We start from the raw sequence: 19,589 nt of genomic DNA on the forward strand, positions 1-19,589 counted from the left end.
AATGTCTACGGGCTCCAGTAACCACTTAACACCAGGTAGGCTGTGAGCTCGTCACACATATAAGCAATTAAAAAAAAATATTATTTTTGAAGGCTGGAGAATCTGAAGACATCAGTTATATCAAGGACTCACCCAACTCAGCCAACTTGGTCATCGCTAGTGACAAATTTCTTTTGAAGATAGGAATAATCATATAATGCTTTGGAAAAATGCGTGCAAGGGAAAGGATTAACCCAATTTAGAATCCGGATTGAGTAGTTTGTGCGTATTAGATTACTCTATGTCATCTTTCTATTACTTTTTTATTACCCAATCCTTCGTTGGCTCCCGAAAAACTGCCATACGAAAGTAGCACTCAAATCTTTTCACCTTAGAGCTAGACTCTATACATATAAAAATGAATTGCCGTTCGTTAGTCTCGCTAAAACTCGAGAACGGCTGGACCGATTTGGCTAATTTCAGTCTTGAATTATTTGTGGAAGTCCAGAGAAGGTTTAAAAGGTAGATAAATATGAAAATGCTCGGAATTAAATAAAAATAACAATTTTGTATTATTACCTTTGATGTGTCCTCCGTTGGACTGATTCCTTTTGTTTGTTTTAAGTCTATTTTATACAATAGTTTAGATTTTTTACTTGTCGATTGAGGCACAAAGTCTGCCGGGTCAGCTAGTTGTAAAATAAATTTCTCAGTTAAATCCGGTCCGAATCTCGCTACCCAATGATCCGCATCCCATGGAGGTCGAGTGCAGGAGTCATTTTTGTCGAACTCCGCTAACTGATATTCGAGTGGTCACAGCCTAAATAAATATTATAGAGAAAACAAGCACATGGTCTGTTTAATGTTGACGCTTCTGTTTGCTTTATTCTGTGGTGTCGTAGGGCTGTCAGGAGTTGACGAAGTGCGCGTGACTCTAACAATAAAATTCTTCGTGTCTGATTGTAAGGTTGTTGTGATTGTTTATTTAAGATGTCGTCGATGTTGCGTTTTGGGTTTTTGATTAATTAGTATTATCGGGCGTTTTTTGAATTGAAAAGTCACTGTATATGTGAACAAAAGGAATTAGTGAAGAAACTCTCTTTACAGATATACAAATAGAACTGAATTGTGTTTCTAAAATAGGTTTCCATTTACGACGATCGAGTGTAATTGCTGCAAGCATGACGAAGCAACACTTCAATAGGTCTTGGCGGATTTGATTGTTTTTTTTTTTTCGATGTTTCCGCAGGGCTTCCACGTGTCCTTCTTATAATTAAGGATTGACAAGAATGCTTGGTAGTAGGAGGTAAGTTGGGTACGCATCTGGAATTACTGGACATCTACAGGAAGTTTAATTGTAAGCACTTGTACAAAATGTATGCCCGGAGTACTGAAGGGTGGGTACCTTTCACCACTCCCTTGCAATTTGACACACGGACCTAAAACGTGCAAAGTAAGTATGAGTGAACTTTTTCACATACCATCTTTTAGGTGAGGTCGACGATCATTGAAGTGATCTTAATCCTCAAGGATCTCTCTCAAGAGCTTTTTTCTTATTTATGATCATGAAATATGTATAAATAGTTAATAATTCATTTATTAATAAATAAATAAAATATTGCTTAGATTGGTGGACGGATTCACGGCCCACCTGGTGTTAAGTGGTAAGCGGAGACCATAGACGTTTAGGACGTAAACACCGCCACCCACCTTGAGATATGAGTTCTAATGTTTCAGTTTTTATAGTACAACGAATGCCCCACTCTTGGGAACGAAACGCATTACTGCTTCAAGGTAGAAATACCCAGGGTGGTGGTACATAACCATGCGGACTCACAAGACGTCCTATCACCACTAATTGCGCAAATAATACTTTTGCGGGTTTGATTTTTATCACACAATGTTAATCCTTCACCGTGGAACTCAATCGTAAACATTTGCTAAGTACGTATTTCATGACAAAAAATGGTACCCGCCTGCGGGATGCGAACTCTGGCACAGTCGCTGTGTAGGCATACCGGGCGTCTTATCCTTTAGACCACGACGACTTGGACACGAGTCTCCCTAATGACGTCACTCTGTACAGCTTTTACAACCTTAATATGCCCGTAAAAGGTACAGTGATTTCTGGGCAGTATAATTTTACCTCACACGTCTATCTAAAAGTACTTTCCTGTCTATTCTTGAAGCCATTCAAACGACAAGTTACTCAATATACCAAAGAAATTGAAACCGCGAAGTATTGTCTTAAGGTTGAGCCGGTGAGACGTGTCTATGTAATCTATGTGACCGTTTGCTTATCAGTGGATAGTAAAAATAAAGATGTGTGGTGACGTGGGACACCGAACGAAGTTCCTTATTATAAAAATGTTAATTTTAAGTTCTATTCGAGGTATGAAGAAAATAAAACTGGAGGTTTCGCAACAACCCACGGCCAATCGGTAACGTGCGAACTTATTGTGGTACACTTCACTCACGGCTGTTTGCATAAGAGTTAGTGTATTGCGCAAACGAATGCTCTGAGATCGTGGTCAATGAATGATAAAAAAATATGTAATTTTTTGTACGTTATTACAAAGTTAAGTCGTACACTGTGTGCATTACTAATTTGTACGTTATTACAAAGTTAAGTCATACACTGTGTGCGTTACTAATAAAAATCTTACGTTATGGACGTTTTTTCCCGGTTAGGGTACCCCTCCGCATCGTCCCATAAGGAACTTCGTTCCAAAAAAAAAACTAGCTCATGACTTCCTTCTCTGGAAATCAATGATTCTTCAATCCAAATCACTTCAATATTTTCTTGTGTATTTATGTACCGTTTATCTGAATTTTAGTCACAGTTTATTTTGCTTCCAAATAAACCAGAATCTAGAATGATATGTCTGTATTCAATCAGCGGAATAAAGCTTTAAAACTGGTCAATGTAGACGCGTCTCCTAGTCAGAACGTAGAATACAGCGCTTTAAAGCGCAAGTTCTAACTTCGCTTTTGTGTTTGTGCGAATGCATCTGTGTGCGTGACTCTGCAGGTATCGAAGCTTCAGTCAGTTCCCATCGGGCCGCCAAGCCGAATGCCGGTCGGTGTAATGTGATACGAAGCGTAATTTCGAATTTCGAACGCGAGTTTATAATCAGGGAATTCCGATTATTATTTCGAGGTCCTGATTGATTGTGGAGTTTCAGTGGACGCTGTTTTTTTTTTTAGTGATAATAATTCGTTTGATTGTGTGATCCGTGAATTATTTGATTTGACGGAAAAGTGTTCTGTGAGTTATGTGACGTTGAGATTTGCCCCTGTTTTCTCAAGTAAGATTTTTTTAAATAATATGCACGTACACATTGTATAATAAACATTGATTTTTATTAAGCTACCGACTGTAAAGGGAAACTGTGCTTAGAGAATTAAATTAACTAGAGGTCCCGCAGTAGTCGAAATTCGACTATAATTGGAATTGTAAATTTGTACACTATTATGATTGTATTTTATACTTCTATAATCACAAATTTAGCCAAGGCTACACTATAAAAAAAATATTATTAAAGACAAACAATATTTAATCTATTCTCAATTTGACCAGACGTCAAGAACAAAAGTTTGACAATAAAAAGTATGCATGCGTGTGTGCGTCAAGTACATGTTATGTAATGTGTGTAATGTTTTCTTTATTGATTTAATGTATCTTTTATGCATTATTTAAAAAAATATTAGCATTGTGCACTTCTTCTCTATATTCTCTATAAGTGTGCAAAATTTCATACTCCTCCGTCCGCGCAATTTTCGTAAAAAGGGATACAAAGTTTTTGCTTCACGTATTAATAGGTATATAGATACTAAATCGTAGTTGTTTTCAAAAACTTTTTTGCTTTAATATATAAATGTTTTTTTTAAATAAAATAGTTTTTCGCGCGAATTTCAAAAAGAAATTGAATGTTTGAATTTGCGTGTTCTAAGCTTGAAAATTATCGACTCATGAAATTTACAAATATAAAATTTTGAAACTTGAAAGTGAATTTGCGAGTTTGATGAATTAATGATTTTTTTTTATTACATTTTATATTATACTAGCTGACCCGGCAAACGTTGTTTTGCCATATATAAGATTTCTAGGGAATTTCTAGTGTAGAAAAAAAAATTTACTTATTGTAAGTGTGTAAGGATGTGGTAAATGAGTGAAAGAGGTATGTAGTGCTGTGAACGATGAAGGAATATATAATAAAAATAACAAAACCTCATTCAACCACATAATACCTCATGATAACAAAAAAAATATGTCCAAATAAAAAAAATATGTTAGGGGTGGACAACCCTAATCACTTAGGGGTATGAAAAATAGATAGTAGCCGATTCTCAGGCTTACTGAATATGCATAAAAAATTTCATGAGAATCGGTGAAGCGGTTTCGGAGAAGTATGGGAACGAACATTGTGACACGAAAATTTTATATATTAGATTTTAAATTAAATGTTTACTTACTAGATTTTTACATTATCATTCACTTTATTCATTGAAACGGAAGTGGTTTGTGATTTTAACTGTATTGCATAGCTAATGAGTGCTCTTTGAAGTATTCCGATGTCGGTACCTTTTATTTTTGAGTATTTCGTCTTGTACGTACAGCTTATGTTTCTATTTGAATATTTTTGTAAATTTGTTTGTTCCTGTTCAAACAAAATATTACAATGTTATTAGAATTTTATAGAATTACTAAAAGAAAAAAAAAAACGTTTCACAATGAAAACATTACATTATATAATCTATATATTAATACGTGAAGCAAAAACTTTGTATCCCTTTTTACGAAAATCGCGCGGACGGAGGAGTATGAAATTTCCCACACTTATAGATATAGAGAAGAAGTGCAGTATGATAATATATTTTTTAATTATGTATAAAAAATAATTAAATTGACCAACACAATCTCAATACAGTTTCAATTTGACAATAAACGAAGTGTATGTATGCGTGTGTGTGTTGTGTAAATATATAGTAGTGTGTGTCATGTTTCTTATATTGATTTAATGTATTTTTTAGGCATAATTAAAAAAAATCAGCATTCTGCACTCCCTCCCCATATTCTCTATAAGCGTGGGAAATTTCATGTTCCTGCATCCGCGTAATTTTCGTTTTTGCTTCACGTATTAATACTATCTAATATATAAAATTCTCGTGTCAAAATGTTCGTTCCCATACTCCTCCGAAACCGTTTGACCGATTCTCATGAAATTTTTTATGCATATTCAGTAAGCCTAAGAATCGGCTACTATCTATTTTTAATACCCCTAAGTGATTAGGGTTATCCACCCCTAACATATTTTTTTTTATTTGGACATTTTTTTTGTTATAATGAGGTATTATGTGATTGAATGAGGTTTTGTTATTTTTATTATATATTCCCTCATCATTCACAGCACTACATACCTCTTTCACTCATTTACCACATCCTTACACACTTATAATAAGTTAGTTTTTTTTCTACACTAGAAATTCCCTAGAAATCTTATATATGGCAAAACAATGTTTGCCGGGTCAGCTAGTATAGATATAAAATTGTTGAATATATAAGTAGTTATTTTGGACATATCATATTCACCTACGAATAATAATAGTTTTATTATTCGGAGATATTCACGGATAACGCTGTCTTATTATTTTTGTCTACCTATTTTCTGGTAGTGGCTGTTAATAACGATAGAACTAAAGCCCTAAACACGTCATTACGGATCGTCCCGATCCATTAACGGTGCTTTTAGGCACCACAAGCTCCGGTCACCGTCCCCGTCGAACCCGTCGCTTGCGATGAAGGCCTCGACGAGTGAACCAGGGTCGTTTTCAAATTTGGGGCCAAAAGCGAGTTATTTGATTTAATTCTCATAACCTTAATGTTACCGTAATTATAAGTACAGCAAATTTGGCATGGCATATATTCGTAAACACTATTAAATTAGGTGTTATACATTAAAAACTACCCCAAATCTCATTCGTATGAATGGTTCAAAATTCATAGTCTAACTTGTTTGCTATTTTTCCAGTAATGCGTGTTAAAATTCGGCAATTTTATTTAATCAGTATATAATACAATAATAAAAGAAAACAAACTGTATGAACTAGAAGCTCTGCATTATCTTGCTAGGCCTAGTGTTAGCAACACTCTCGGTTTGAGCCACCTGAGCTCACCTAGACTTTCAGGAGAACCTGAAATAGCCTCTCAATGCTATCAGCATAGGTAGGGAAAAAAATAGAAGTAAGTTCGATAAAATCGTGCAATTGCAAGCACTATCTTATCTTATACCTTTAAACGAGCAATTCTTGTATACATACCTACATATATATTAATCTGAATCTCTGAAACGGCTCCAATGATTTTCATAAAATTTAGTATACAGGGGATCGGTTTTCAATAATCAACTCTTTCCGACATCTATTGGCGAATAATAATACTATTTTTCTTAATTGAGGGCAAGTAACCGCTTTAAAGATACAACAAGATGGCGTTATCAAAAAAAAAAAACGAGCAAAGCTCGGTCATCATCAAGTCACTACATAAATGCGTAAGTCTGTTTGTTTGTTTGTTGCTATTCAAATACGCATTAGATGTAACAGCACGAGGAGAATGCTGTGAATCGTAAAACTGAGGAGACTCAAATTAAAACAATTTTGGTAGGCAGCGGCTTGGCTCTGCCCCTGGCATTGCTGAAGTCCATGGGCGACGGTAACCACTCACCATCAGGTGGGCTGTATGCTCGTCTGCCTAAAAGGGCAATAAAAAAAAAAACTACAATCGGAGCGCGCTATCAAATTTCATGTACTCGTAAATATTGCGGGCTTTGTTTTCTTTACGCTACAACTGAACTAATTAATTAAACCTTTTACCCTATATAGGTACTACCCTACCCTATATAGCAGGGGTGGCCAGGCGATAGATCGCGATCGACCGGTCGATCGTGGCAAGACAAAAAATATAAATACATAGAATAGACTGCGCAACGTAATCACCAACTACTGCGCTCATCATCTTCATCTTCTATCATTTGTTAATGACGTCACATTATTCATCCTCTCTTTCACACAATAGTTCTCAGATACACCGGTGGTAGGACCTCTTGTGAGTCCGCACGGGTAGGTACCACCAACCTGTTTATTTCTGCCGTGAAGCAGTAATGCGTTTCGGTTTGAAGGGTGGGGCGGCCGTTGTAACTATACTGAGACCTTAGAATTTATATCTCAAGGTGGTTGGCGCATTTACATCGTAGATGTCTATGGGCTCCAGTAACCACTTAACACCAGGTGGGCTGTGAGCTCGTCCACCCATCTAAGCAATAAAAAATATCTTTTATTATATAATTTGCGGTATATTTTAATCTATTTAATAAAAGAAACTATGCTACTTATTTGTATACTGAACTACATTGTTTCATAAAATTTCAAGAAAGGTCATTGGTAGATCGCAGTGTGTTTCGTCAGAAGACTACAGTAGATCTTGTTTCTAATCAAGTTGGCCACCCCTGCTATATAGGTACTCTATATAAATACCAAATTTGAACGCGGTAAATTGTAAATACGACAAATTGTACACGGAAAACTATTTAATGATACCCTTTTGTTAATATGTAGTAGCTGTCATTTGTCAGTGCGTCTAATAGGTATTGCGGTCGTTAGGGTCATCACTACCGTTTATTTCCTCGTAATGAATGACCGAATTTTGTATTAATTTTTTTTACAAATAGAGATAGATTTTTGTCAGTCACCCCTGCGTTGCTTTATAGCGGTTTGCATTTTTCACTGTCAGTGTTTGAATCTGATTGACCGAGCAGAAACATAACACTGTATATTCTATTTATTTTAAGGGCACGTACCTACTTTCAATTGAGTCCCGGAATGACCGAATACTTAAGATGATCGAACAGAAATGTAAACAATTTTTTTCTTCCAATCCATTACCTCGGCTGCCTTCAATAGAACCTAAACTTAGGACGCTAATTTGTGTGTCAATATTTTCTTTTTTCTTTTTATATGATTGCTTTTGTAGGTAAATTACCAGACGGCCATCTCGATGGTGAGTGATTACTGTCGATCATGGATGTTACCAATGCCATGGAACAGTCGCATCAACTTATTATGAAGTTGACCGTGAGCTCTTCTGCCCATCATAACTTTTATTTGTCACATTGCATGACGGTCCACCTGCTGGAAAATGGTCACCATATCCTTGAGACCAACGTATCGATTGTATTGGTATAGCTGGTTACCGTGTCTGTAGTTTCTGGTAGCCAAATATAATATTATATTCGCATCATATCAAAAAAGGAAAATACAAAAAAAAAAATTTGAATCAAGTCCTCTTGAATAAACACCTCCATACGGCATCATGTTCAGAATTCACGGAAACCTAATTATCTGATAACAAATCGAATTTCGAACCTCCGTGACAAAAACACAATCAGCCGGACCAATCAACAAAATGTATTAAACAATCCGGCCGAGTAAGTCCCAGTCGGACCGTCGCGCTCCGAATCGGCCCGAACGTCCCAGAACTGGGCCACGTTCTTACCGATTACCCGCCTCGAAAACATTTCCAACAATACCGCCAATTAACTATTGTGTATTCTGTCGACATAATGTCGAACCACTCGACATGTCGTATGCGTTGTGCCGGAGGTTTTACAATGGGTCCTTCGCATTACTTCACAATTTTCACGAGGACGCTTGATGGCTGCTGTATTTACCGAATTCTCGTTTTCGTATTGCGAATTCGTTCTTTTAGAATAGGGCTGATATATTATTGTGGTAACGACTTAGGCTCCATTATCACAAATAATGGCAGCATTTATTTTTGATGTCTATGCTCCAACCACTTAGCAGAAGGTGAGCCGCGGGCACTTCTATCTGTGTAACGGCAAATATAGAACGAATTTCGGAGTCATAACACACATTAATATATCCTCTGGTTGGAGCTTTCATTGCAAACACTCGTACCTGGACCTTTAAATTTTACAGCTAAGCACAATTCTCAAAATAGCCCGAAGTCTTTTGATGCACTTTTCACACTCTTGCAAGCTTTCTACCCAGATTGATGTAAATTATTCACAAATTTTCATTTTAGCTCCGACACCGTGTTTTTGATTCCTAACGCCATTTTTGTTTCAAAGTTTTTTCTGTCTCTGTGTTTCTCTTGAAGCAACAACAGATGGCGTGAATTGAAGAATGAATTAGGAAAAGGAAATTCCAATAACTAACGACAAGCCAAAATATGGGTACGAACAATATTTTATTTTATTTATTTATGTATTTATGTACACACAAAAAAGAAGACATCGTACAGAGTAATAGGGAAATTATGTACAAAGGCACTGCTTATTTCTTTAAGAAATCTCTTCCAGCAGACCTGCGAGAGGATTATGAGAATAATTATTAAAAGTGATGAGTGTGTGTAGAACAGCTAAAATAACAAATACAACATGAGGATTATAGTAATTCACATACACATAGCAAATATGTGTGCATGCAGAACGGCTTTTGAGGATATGCCATGAAGTTTCTTCAAAAGCGTCTTAGAACATCCAGCTGCGGTTAACGTTGTCGTCTCCAGTATCCCCTCGGGTGTTCCTCACCAACAAACTCCAGTTTCCAATAACCATAACAATGCACACAAACAAATCGATCATGAACTATCGGGTATCAGAACAAACGGATCAGTTAACTTGAAACTGTCGGTTACAATGTACACACCGAACGCTCCAGTCACGCTCGAGTCGAGCCCGACTTCAACTTAGTTCGGCAACTAATTAATATGGATATAATTAACTGGACTTGGTATTTTGCGTGTTAAGTTCTGTACCGATTACCGATTTTAGAACGAAGATCCTTGACAAATTGAAGTGCCAATTCATAAATGGTCTGCATGTATTTGTGCTTGACTGTTATGTTTCTTTCCAGTACCCATAACACAGGAGAAAGTCTGTGGAGCGTTCAGAAACAAAAAAAAGGACAGAATTCCATAGCATCAAATATATTTTTTTCATTGCGTAGACGGTTGTACTAGTTCTTGGTTTTGCCTGGTGTTGGGGGGGTCGGGGGAGAGTGTTCATCCAGCTCCGATCCCCGTGAGGGATAGTCTCCTCGCGGTCGACCCGTTGGTCAGCGTCATCGGAGTGGCGTCGCGAGTCTGGATGAAGGGTTGTCCGCGGAAACTCTGCCCGGGTTCTCTGAGATCGGACGTCAGGTGAGAGAGTGTAAGGGGAGTCGTTTGGTGAGTAGGGCCCTAAATATATCCGTGAACCCGCGGTCTGTTCGCAACATCTGCAGACCATCAAGTGCCAACTAGGTACCAGCACCCCGTGTGAGGTTCGTTCCACTACCCGAAAAAAAACCTTTTGTCAATAGGTCAACTGAATCCCAAAGACATTGTAACGTGAATGCGACCAATTGAGAACTATGTCCCAATTGTATAGTAATGTCACTAATTCTAATTTATGCGGATATGATTTTTGCACGTTATGCTATTTATTCATCGTGAAAGTCATTTGTTAGCGTGTGTTAAGTCCTTATTTTATTAGAAAAATCACTAAACTTGAAATAGACCCCCAGGCTAAAATTTATTAGGTAGGAAAAAAATGTACCGTGTACATTGCGGGATTTTAACACCGGCACAGTCGCATCGTTCGATGTAAGTACGCCTGATATATTATCTTTTATGCCACGGTTACTTCAATACTTCTGAAAGTTCACTTTTGTCGTGTATTGCATTCATTTTGTATCTCTTTATTTTTAAACCGACGCCGTATTCATCACCGTCGTCATATTTGTGCCGTGAATGTCTCCATGTTTGATTGTGGAACCATCTTTCATCGATCTTCGACCACAAGCGTTACTCGTGGTATTTTTTTTTTATTGCTTAGATGTTTGGACGAGCTCACAGCCCACCTGGTGTTAAGTGGTTACTGTAGCCCATAGACATCTACAACGTAAATGCGCCACACACCTTGAGATATAGTTCTAAGGTCTCAGTATAGTCACAACGGCTGTCCCGCCCTTCAAACCGAAACGCATTACTGCTTCACGGCAGAAATAGGCGGGGCGGTGGTGCCTACCCGTGCGGACTCACAAGAGGTCCTACCACCAGTAATTACGCAAATTATAATTTTTGCGGGTTTGATTTTTATTGCACGATGTTATTCCTTCACCGTGGAAGTCAATCGTGAACATTTGTTAAGTACGTATTTCATTAGAAAAATTGGTACCCGCCTGCGGGATTCGAACACCGGTGCATCGCTTGATACGAATGCACCGGACTTCTTATCATTTAGGCTACGACGACTTCAAAAGTTAGCCCTATGCTTAAAAATGGAAACGTTTCTACAAATAGAATTAAATTTGTTTAGCCAAATGAAAGAATCGCTACACATGTCGACTTAAATAAACTGATAATGACGTCGATCGCTCCAGTCAAAAGACTGAGAGCCGAGAATTAGATTTATTATTCAACGCGGCCATAATTCAGTTCCGTCTTCCGTGTCGAAAGGTCGCATGTACTGTACAGTTTTGGATTGACTTTATTTATTTATTGCAAGAGTTCACCCACTCGATTTTAAACTCCTACTGGTTCATAGACTCAACGTGAATTCAATTACCCACCCTGAGACATGAGTATGAAGTATCAGTTTTATTTTGCTACTGGTAGGCCTTGTGAACCCACACGTATAAGTACCACCACCCTACATATTCTGCTGTGAAGCAATAATGCGTTATTGTTTCAAGGGGGTGGGGCACCCGTTGTACCGAAACAACCGAGACTTAGCACTCATATCCACCACCATTCAATACCAAATGGGCCGTGAGCTCCTCCACCCATCTAAGCAACAAAAAACCCTTCAAATAGATAAGCCTGATTATTTGGGATTAGAAATATGCAGAATCGTTCCAACGCAGGTGGGCACAACACGACGCATCACAATAATGCCTATGCGTAATAAACGCCTAATTCAGTGGTCTCGAACCTACCGATTTTTCGGTATCTCTACCGATATGGGTTCTGTTCTACCGAAATACCGAAATATAACGATTTTTCTACGATTTCAGAGTATACATGGAAGTTCTCCCGATTTTTCTACCGATTTGACACTTTTAGACATTATTGATCCGAAAAATGTTAAAATTGGCAAAAATACTTCGATGCTTCTTAAGCGTAAGCTCTTTCCCAATATTGTTCAGAGCAATGATTTCCAGGAATTTGATATACTTTAGAGTGGCAAGAAATTGTGAACAAATGAAAACATTTCCTAATGATGTAGAACTATTTTGGGATGAAGTAACTTTACTAAAACGTGGCGATGTAACTCAAATTATGTTTCTTTTGTTGTTTAATTTCATCCTTAATATTTTATTATTCCCTATTATTCTTAAATATGATTGTAATAAATTAGTCTGTAAGTATTTTTAATTATTTTTTTCAATAAATAAACGAATTTGATTGAATATTGTATATTTTTTGACAAATACCGATTTTGGGTACAAAATAGTACAAATATACCGATTTTAGCTGGCAAGTCTACCGATCTCGCTCTATGACGTTCGAGAACACTGGCCTAATTTAAATCGCTTTCGATAATATACGTATGGTATAGTATTTAGGGAGCTCTGCTGCCTATTCTCTGGTGAATCTCTTAGGCGTCTTTTACGACACCCACGGAAGAGATGCGATGATGCAGGGCTTTTGTGTTCGTAACGTCAAGTTTTTGTGAACTAAATCCGGAGACAATTCAAAAGACCAGCTGCATGGTTAATAGAGCCTCTCCATTTCATCAGTACAACGTCTTGAATAGATTTCAAAGTAAAATGCACAATGACCTAACGCTCTCAGCAGTCAGGATTGTGGTTTCCACTGGGGCAAGATGGTCACATTCCCAGACATTACTATTTGATTAATGCTCTGTAGGTGCCTTCTCTCATAACTCCGTAATTAGCTATAAATAGTCCGACCGAACACTCCAAATCTCATAATGTGGTAAACGAAATGACGTCACGGGGCGGGAATTCAATGAAATTCTGCTCAGTGACATATTCGCCGCGAAATTCTTCGTAATAACTAAATATCTATTTTTTGTGTATCATATTAAAAGCACATAAAGCCTTTGCTTATAAAATTTTTGATGTTCAAGACTATTTATAGAATGCAATTCAGACATTTTGAAATAGAATCCAGAAAATACTTACGTATATAAGAATTTTTAATACATATTAAGGTATTATGTATATAAGAATGCTTAATACATATTAAGGTATTGTTATGTGTTTTTCGGCGTGCACTATGCTGTGCCGTAGGTTTCTCTAACCGGGGTGGTGGAGCTCAATGGAACTTAGTCGGTAGTCGGTTCTGCGGAGTGGGTACCTTGCGCTCCTTTCTCAAGGCGAAGGAAGAATTGGAGGAGGAACACCTCGTTTTTCCTCTTCTCCCTTTTCTTCTCTGGAGGCAATGGAGTCCGACATAATCCGGTCTATTACCCTCCTCGACCGGGGATCCATAAACGTATTCCCAAGCGTACGAAGCAAAAGGTATCGATGTGTTGTGTAGTCACCGACATTCATACATCACGCACCTTGAGACATGGGGTCGAAGTCTCAAGCCGGAGCGAATGACCACCTCAAGTTTTACTTGCAATTTGAGACATAGTAAGCAGCTATTCTCATCTGAAAAAAAAAACAGCCAGTTAATTAAAACAATGAGAATAATTGTTAAGTCGGGTATCCAATAGCCCCTGGCCACCTAAAGTTTAACAACGTGACGTGAAATAAATCGTTTTTTACATACAACGCGAGGCTACACGTCCGAACAAAATCCATTATTGACAAAAAATACACCTTTGACTCAGGCGTCCCATATTTTGACATTAATGACAGTCGACATGCGCCACGAGGTCAAGAATTTGGAAGGTATAATAACCTATCTCTCGACAATTTAGTTCCAACTTCAAACCTTGGCTGTTAAGGTCGAGATTCTTATGTCAGATCTGTCAACTTGACATTTGACATAACGATGTGTTGACAGTATTGACGGAGGCTTCAATTAATTGAGGTTTCTTTTTTGTGTGCACGCCAAATTGTTTGTTATGACAATGTATTAATTGCTTAAGAATATTTTTGTAACAAACTGTAGGTAACTGTAGGTACATTAAATACTGCAAAGCTATTAATATCTTGTATGCTTTATGTATGTAAATTTCTGTTTGTATAATATGTTACCCATGTTTTTTAGTAGTTATTGATTGTTAATTAATGATGATTTTTGAAACCCAAACATCGTTCGCATATATTTTCATCATACTGACCCATCACACCAACAAGCTGAATTGGCGATTGTTATGTGGTAGCCCCACTAATTCAAAGCGCTATGATTTACTGCTTTGCGACAAAAATGGGGAGAGTGGTGGTACCAAAAGTATAAGCTGGTTGACGCAATACGCTAGTCTATTGCTCAGAAAACATTGCTTGTACTTCGTTGAATCTCTGTCTTCTTTTACGATACCCGCGGGAAGAGATTGGGGGCGTTGATCATTCGGCCGACAATTTTAAGATAATCTCATTTATCTATATATTAATATGTGAAGCAAAAGTTTGTACCACTTTTGATGGAGGAAAATGAAATTTTCCACACTTATAGAGAATATAGAGGAGTGCAGAATGTTAATATTTTTTTAAATTATGCATAAAAACACATTAAATCAATTAAAAAAAATTACACGTACTACAATGTATTTGACACACACGCATGCCATACTATTTGTTTATTGTCAAACTTTTCTTATTGCTTAATGTCTGTGATCAAACTGAGAATAGATTACTATTGTTTGTCTTTATTAATATTTGTCTAAAGTGTAGTCTTGGCGAAATCTGTGATTATAGAAGTATTATATCTGTGATTATAGATTATAGTAAGTCTTTAGACTTATAATTTCATTTTTTTTCTTTTTTCTTATATGGGTGGACGAGCTCACAGCCCACCTGGTGTTAAGTGGTTACTGGAGCCCAAAGACATCTACAACGTAAATGCGCCACCCACCTTGAGATATAAGTTCTAAGGTCTCAGTATAGTTACAACGGCTGCTCCGCCCTTCAAACCGAAACGCATTACTGCTTCACAGCAGAAATAGGTAGGGTGGTGGTACCTACCCGCGCGGACTCACAAGAGGTCCTACCATTACTCCTATTATCCTATTTAGAATTCATGTCTCAAATTTAGAACATATATCCGTATAACATAACATATAACAGTATCCGTATAGGTAATGTACTGAGCTATGCCAAGCGCTCGGTCAACGACCTCCCCTTTGTCGGTCTCTGATAGTAATGTGTATATTTTTTTTATATACATAGTTACAAATCGGCGATTTAAGTGACATTTTTTTTCCTACCTAAGCTGATACCCTTGAGAGGCTATATCAGCGTCGCCTTAACTAGTAGGTGAGCTCACGGGGCTCAAACCTGATGACGTTGCTAACACGAACCCTGGCAAGAGCCGTGCTTCGCAGAATCTACCACCGGATCGGAAACGCGACCCACTGAGATGATCCGGCGAGAAACTCAGTGGGCTGTGTCTGAGGGTTAATTTACTCATCGAGCCCTTCGTCGCAAGCGACGGGTTCGACGAGAACGATGACCGGTGCTTGAGGTACCTAAAAGCACCGTTATCAAATCAAATCAAATCAAATCAAATCAAAATTTTTTTATTCAATATAAATGAAAGTACATACTTGTTGAACGTCAAAAGAACTACCGCCAATTCACAAGAACTAGCCTCCGTCCTGAGAAGAATTGGTAAGAAACACAGCGGGCATGTCTTTTTTTTTTTTTAATATTAGTTAGTTAGTGGATCGGGAGGAGTAAGTGACATCTAAATTCTATTGTTTATATATGGAGGTAATTAACACTATTAGCCGTTCTTCCAACAAATAACTGAATTGATAGAATGGTTTTAAATGAATAAGTTCGTGTAGACAAACATGTTTTATGTTAATCGGGAATAAGGCCGGTAAGTGACATTTGAAAGAACACAAGCAATGAAGCAATTCGCCAAAACTGCGCTCTTGACACACGACGAAATTAAATACGAACTTATTACGAAACCATGTTTGGGTACCAATGTCTTTGCGGGTAATTGCCTGCGCCCCTGACATTACTGATGTCCACGAGCAACGGTAACTACTTACCAACAGATGATCCTTTTGCACGTTGTCCTTCTTCAAACGAGGCTTGTGGAGAGTATTAAACGGTAGGCAGCGGCTTGGCTCTGCCCCTGGCATTGCTGAAGTCCATGGGCGACGGTAACCACTCACCATCAGGTGGGCCGTATGCTCGTCTGCCTACAAGGGCAATAAAAAAAAAAAAGTTAGTCCGCAAGAACAATAAAGCCAACTGAACACCAATAGCATAACATTCTGACGAGTAATTATAAGGGTTGTTAAAAATATCTTTTTAATCGTAATATAAAACGTATGAATTTCAAAATTTACACATCTCAAAACGTTAGCCATACATACATAGGTCGTCGCTTGCTTTGGTTCTGAATGTAGTCACGACTCATTCGTAATGACGGTTTCGATAGCCACTTAATATTAGGGGTGTCTGCGTACAGGAAAGACTGTATTATTGTAATGTATTGTATTGTGTTGTGTGATGTTGTGTGGAGTTGTGTTGTGTTGTGTGGTGTTGTGTGGAGTTGTGTTGTGTTGTGTTGTGTTGTATTGTAATCTAATTAGAATGAAAACAACTGCCATGTCCAAGTGCTGGCTTAATACTCTTTTACTATTACAAGTTACATGACTTATATGTACCTGCTACACTACAGTACAATCAACATCAAGCTCTTATGCAACATGTCCATTTCCAGGAAAAATACTTCGCAACAGTGTCCTTTTTATTTGTACTGTACAATGTACTAATAAACACAATACAAAAATCGTGTATGCTGTTATACAAACTATTTTTATTACAGGATATTATTATTTTTCATTAGAACGAGCCTTGTCATTAGATCTCGGGCGCTAAAAATCCAAAGAATCATACTCGACACTCAACATGCAACCTCGTGTACCTCCTCCTCGCGTAGTATTCCTCATTGCTGAGGGTCGTGACCACCATTTTGTATCACCTTCGCAAGCACGATCTTTCTCCATTTATTCTTGTCTCTGGCGGTGTGGAGGGCGTTGTGAAACGTGGAATAAAGAGCGGTGCGGATCTGGTCGGACCAACGTATTGGGCTGCGCCCCCGAGGTCTTTTCCCATCTACCTTACCAGTCACGATGACCTCGTGTACAATAAGCATCAAATCTGATAAACACAATTCAAACGTTAAGAAACCAAAATCTAATTCGGTCATTATATCGAAATAAGGTGCTTGGTAATATCATTCTACCGCTGATTCGTTCGTGTGGTACAAAAAAGCGAACGGAAATACATTGTGGGAACCGAAATAATTGACAATACTTTTTGTTGAGGCGATAGTACATTACAGTGTTCTATGAATCGTCTACGCGGTGACTAAGAATTTATTGTAAGGACTGTTTTTGCTGTGATCGATATAGAATGAGTTTGAGAAATTGCTGGAATCAATTCGAGCGTTAGATGCGATTTCAATGTAGTGTTTTATGTAATAAAAAAAAAAAACAAATAGAAAATTCTGGTGCACATTTAACATAAGTTCGAAATAAATAACCTAGTTTAAAATAGTAATCAAATTAAAAAAAAAAAAACAAAGAAAACTTCAAAGAAAATTGTTTTTAGAGTAGTTTAGTGAAATGTGAATTACTTCCTACATGCTTTAATTTTTGTAGCGCGTATTATTAATATTTTTTTTTTAAAACATTTCTATCTTATTCATACATAGATACAACAATAAATATAATAAATAAATAAAGAAACATACAATTTTATTTATTCAGATACATACATACTTTCAAATAGTTTTCAATTATTTGACGAACAATTTCGTTAGATTCTTTCAAATAGTGGTGTTTTTATTACTTAGATGGGAGGACGAGCTCACAGCCCACCTGGTGTTAAGTGGTTACTGGAGCCCATAGACATCCACAACGTAAATGCGCCACCCACTTTGAGATACAAGTTCCAAGGTCTCAAGTATAGTTACAACGGCTGCCCCACCCTTCAAACCGAAACGCATTACTGCTTCACGGCAGAAATAGGCGGGGTGGTGGTACCCACCCTTTCAATTAATAAATAAAATTCATTTTTTTATTTGTATAAATAGGTGAACGAACCGTTCTGGAATAAGCCTCAAATATATTATTAGAACAGAAATTCAGCCCTTGAAAGCGGAGGGCATAACTATTTTAGGGCTGAAATATGCACGATGATGGTTTTGGCAAGGCATTGGGCCTTACAAATACGTCCTACAACAGTTAATTGTATTTAAAAATTCTCCGCATTGCTGATTACTATAATATTATAAGGCTTAAACTTAATACTAACTGATCATCATATAACAATATCGTACGTAATCTGGTCAAAGACCTTAATAAAATTGAGATTAAAACATAAACTAGCACCCAGACTTTTACGGATCAAGCGCTTTCGGAGGATTCTCATTAAAATTATTGTAAAACTAAGCCGCTTACCGCTTTTAATTATTGTAGCAGTCTACCTTTGACCCTAATTAATTAGGAAAGGGGTGTGATTAAAAGGTAATAGGTCCGTGAGATGGCCGAGCCGGCTTATTTGCTGGGAGGATCATGGCCAGCCGTTTCTCAGCCGAGTAATAATGAATAACGTAGTTCCGGTTTAGCTGACGTATTACGTATTTGATGTTTTAGTTACACTGACAATTTCGAAGCTTTAAGGTGGCAATTTTCTCTGTTGTTATCAGTGTTAAAAAGATTATTGGTGGTAGGACCTCTTGTGAGTCCGCACGGGTGGGTACCACCACTCTGCCTATCTCTGCCGTGAAGCAGTAATACGTTTCGGTTTGAAGGGTGGGGCAGCCGTTGTAACTATACTGAGACCTTAGAACTTACATCTCAAGGTGGGTGGCGCATTTACGTTGTTGATGTCTATGGGCTCCAGTAACCACTTAACACCAGGTGGGCTGTGAGCTCGTCCAACCACCTAAGCAATAAATAAATAAAAAGATACACTATGGTTTGGTTCAGTTTTTGAATTGGCTCAGTTGATCTTGCGGCCAATGACTGAGGTATGAATTGAATTTGTTTCGAAATTTCAATGGTCTGGATCTGTTCTAGCATGTGCTTCTTGTATCCATAAAATATATAGTATACCTTGCTTGACGCCGTCGAATGATGTATTAAGAACTTTTAATCAAAGACAAAATAATTCATCAAACAGTAACAGATCTCTCAGAGTCCTCGCCATATGTTGCCTGCGCACTTGGAAATCCCACAAGATAATAACAAGACGTTTCATTTCGCTTAACTAGTGTTCTTTTCGCCAAACTTTGATCCAGAGAAGGGGAGAGTTCATAAAATACGGTGTTATCTGCTTTCGCCTTAGGTAATTCGATTCTCGAGTTAGTTCTTAAGTTCTACGAAGTTGTTAGGTATGGGTGGGTGGTGCCTTAAGGGAAAACTTTACGGGTATTCAAGGTC

The 19,589-nt window shown here is 37.6% G+C and overlaps 1 protein-coding gene across 1 annotated transcript in view; it reads left to right on the plus strand.

The window, feature by feature from the left end:
- Window positions 1-3,027: 3,027 nt before the first annotated feature.
- Window positions 3,028-19,589, plus strand: part of LOC101743630 (hemicentin-1) — a 267,371-nt gene continuing 250,809 nt past the window's right edge. The window contains exon 1 of the mRNA XM_038020266.2: window positions 3,028-3,287. The gene's annotated coding sequence lies outside the window, so the exon portion shown is untranslated. The remainder of the gene's footprint in view (window positions 3,288-19,589) is intronic.

Source organism: Bombyx mori, chromosome 25 (genome assembly GCF_030269925.1).
Source record: "Bombyx mori chromosome 25, ASM3026992v2".
NCBI lineage: Eukaryota > Metazoa > Arthropoda > Insecta > Lepidoptera > Bombycidae > Bombyx > Bombyx mori.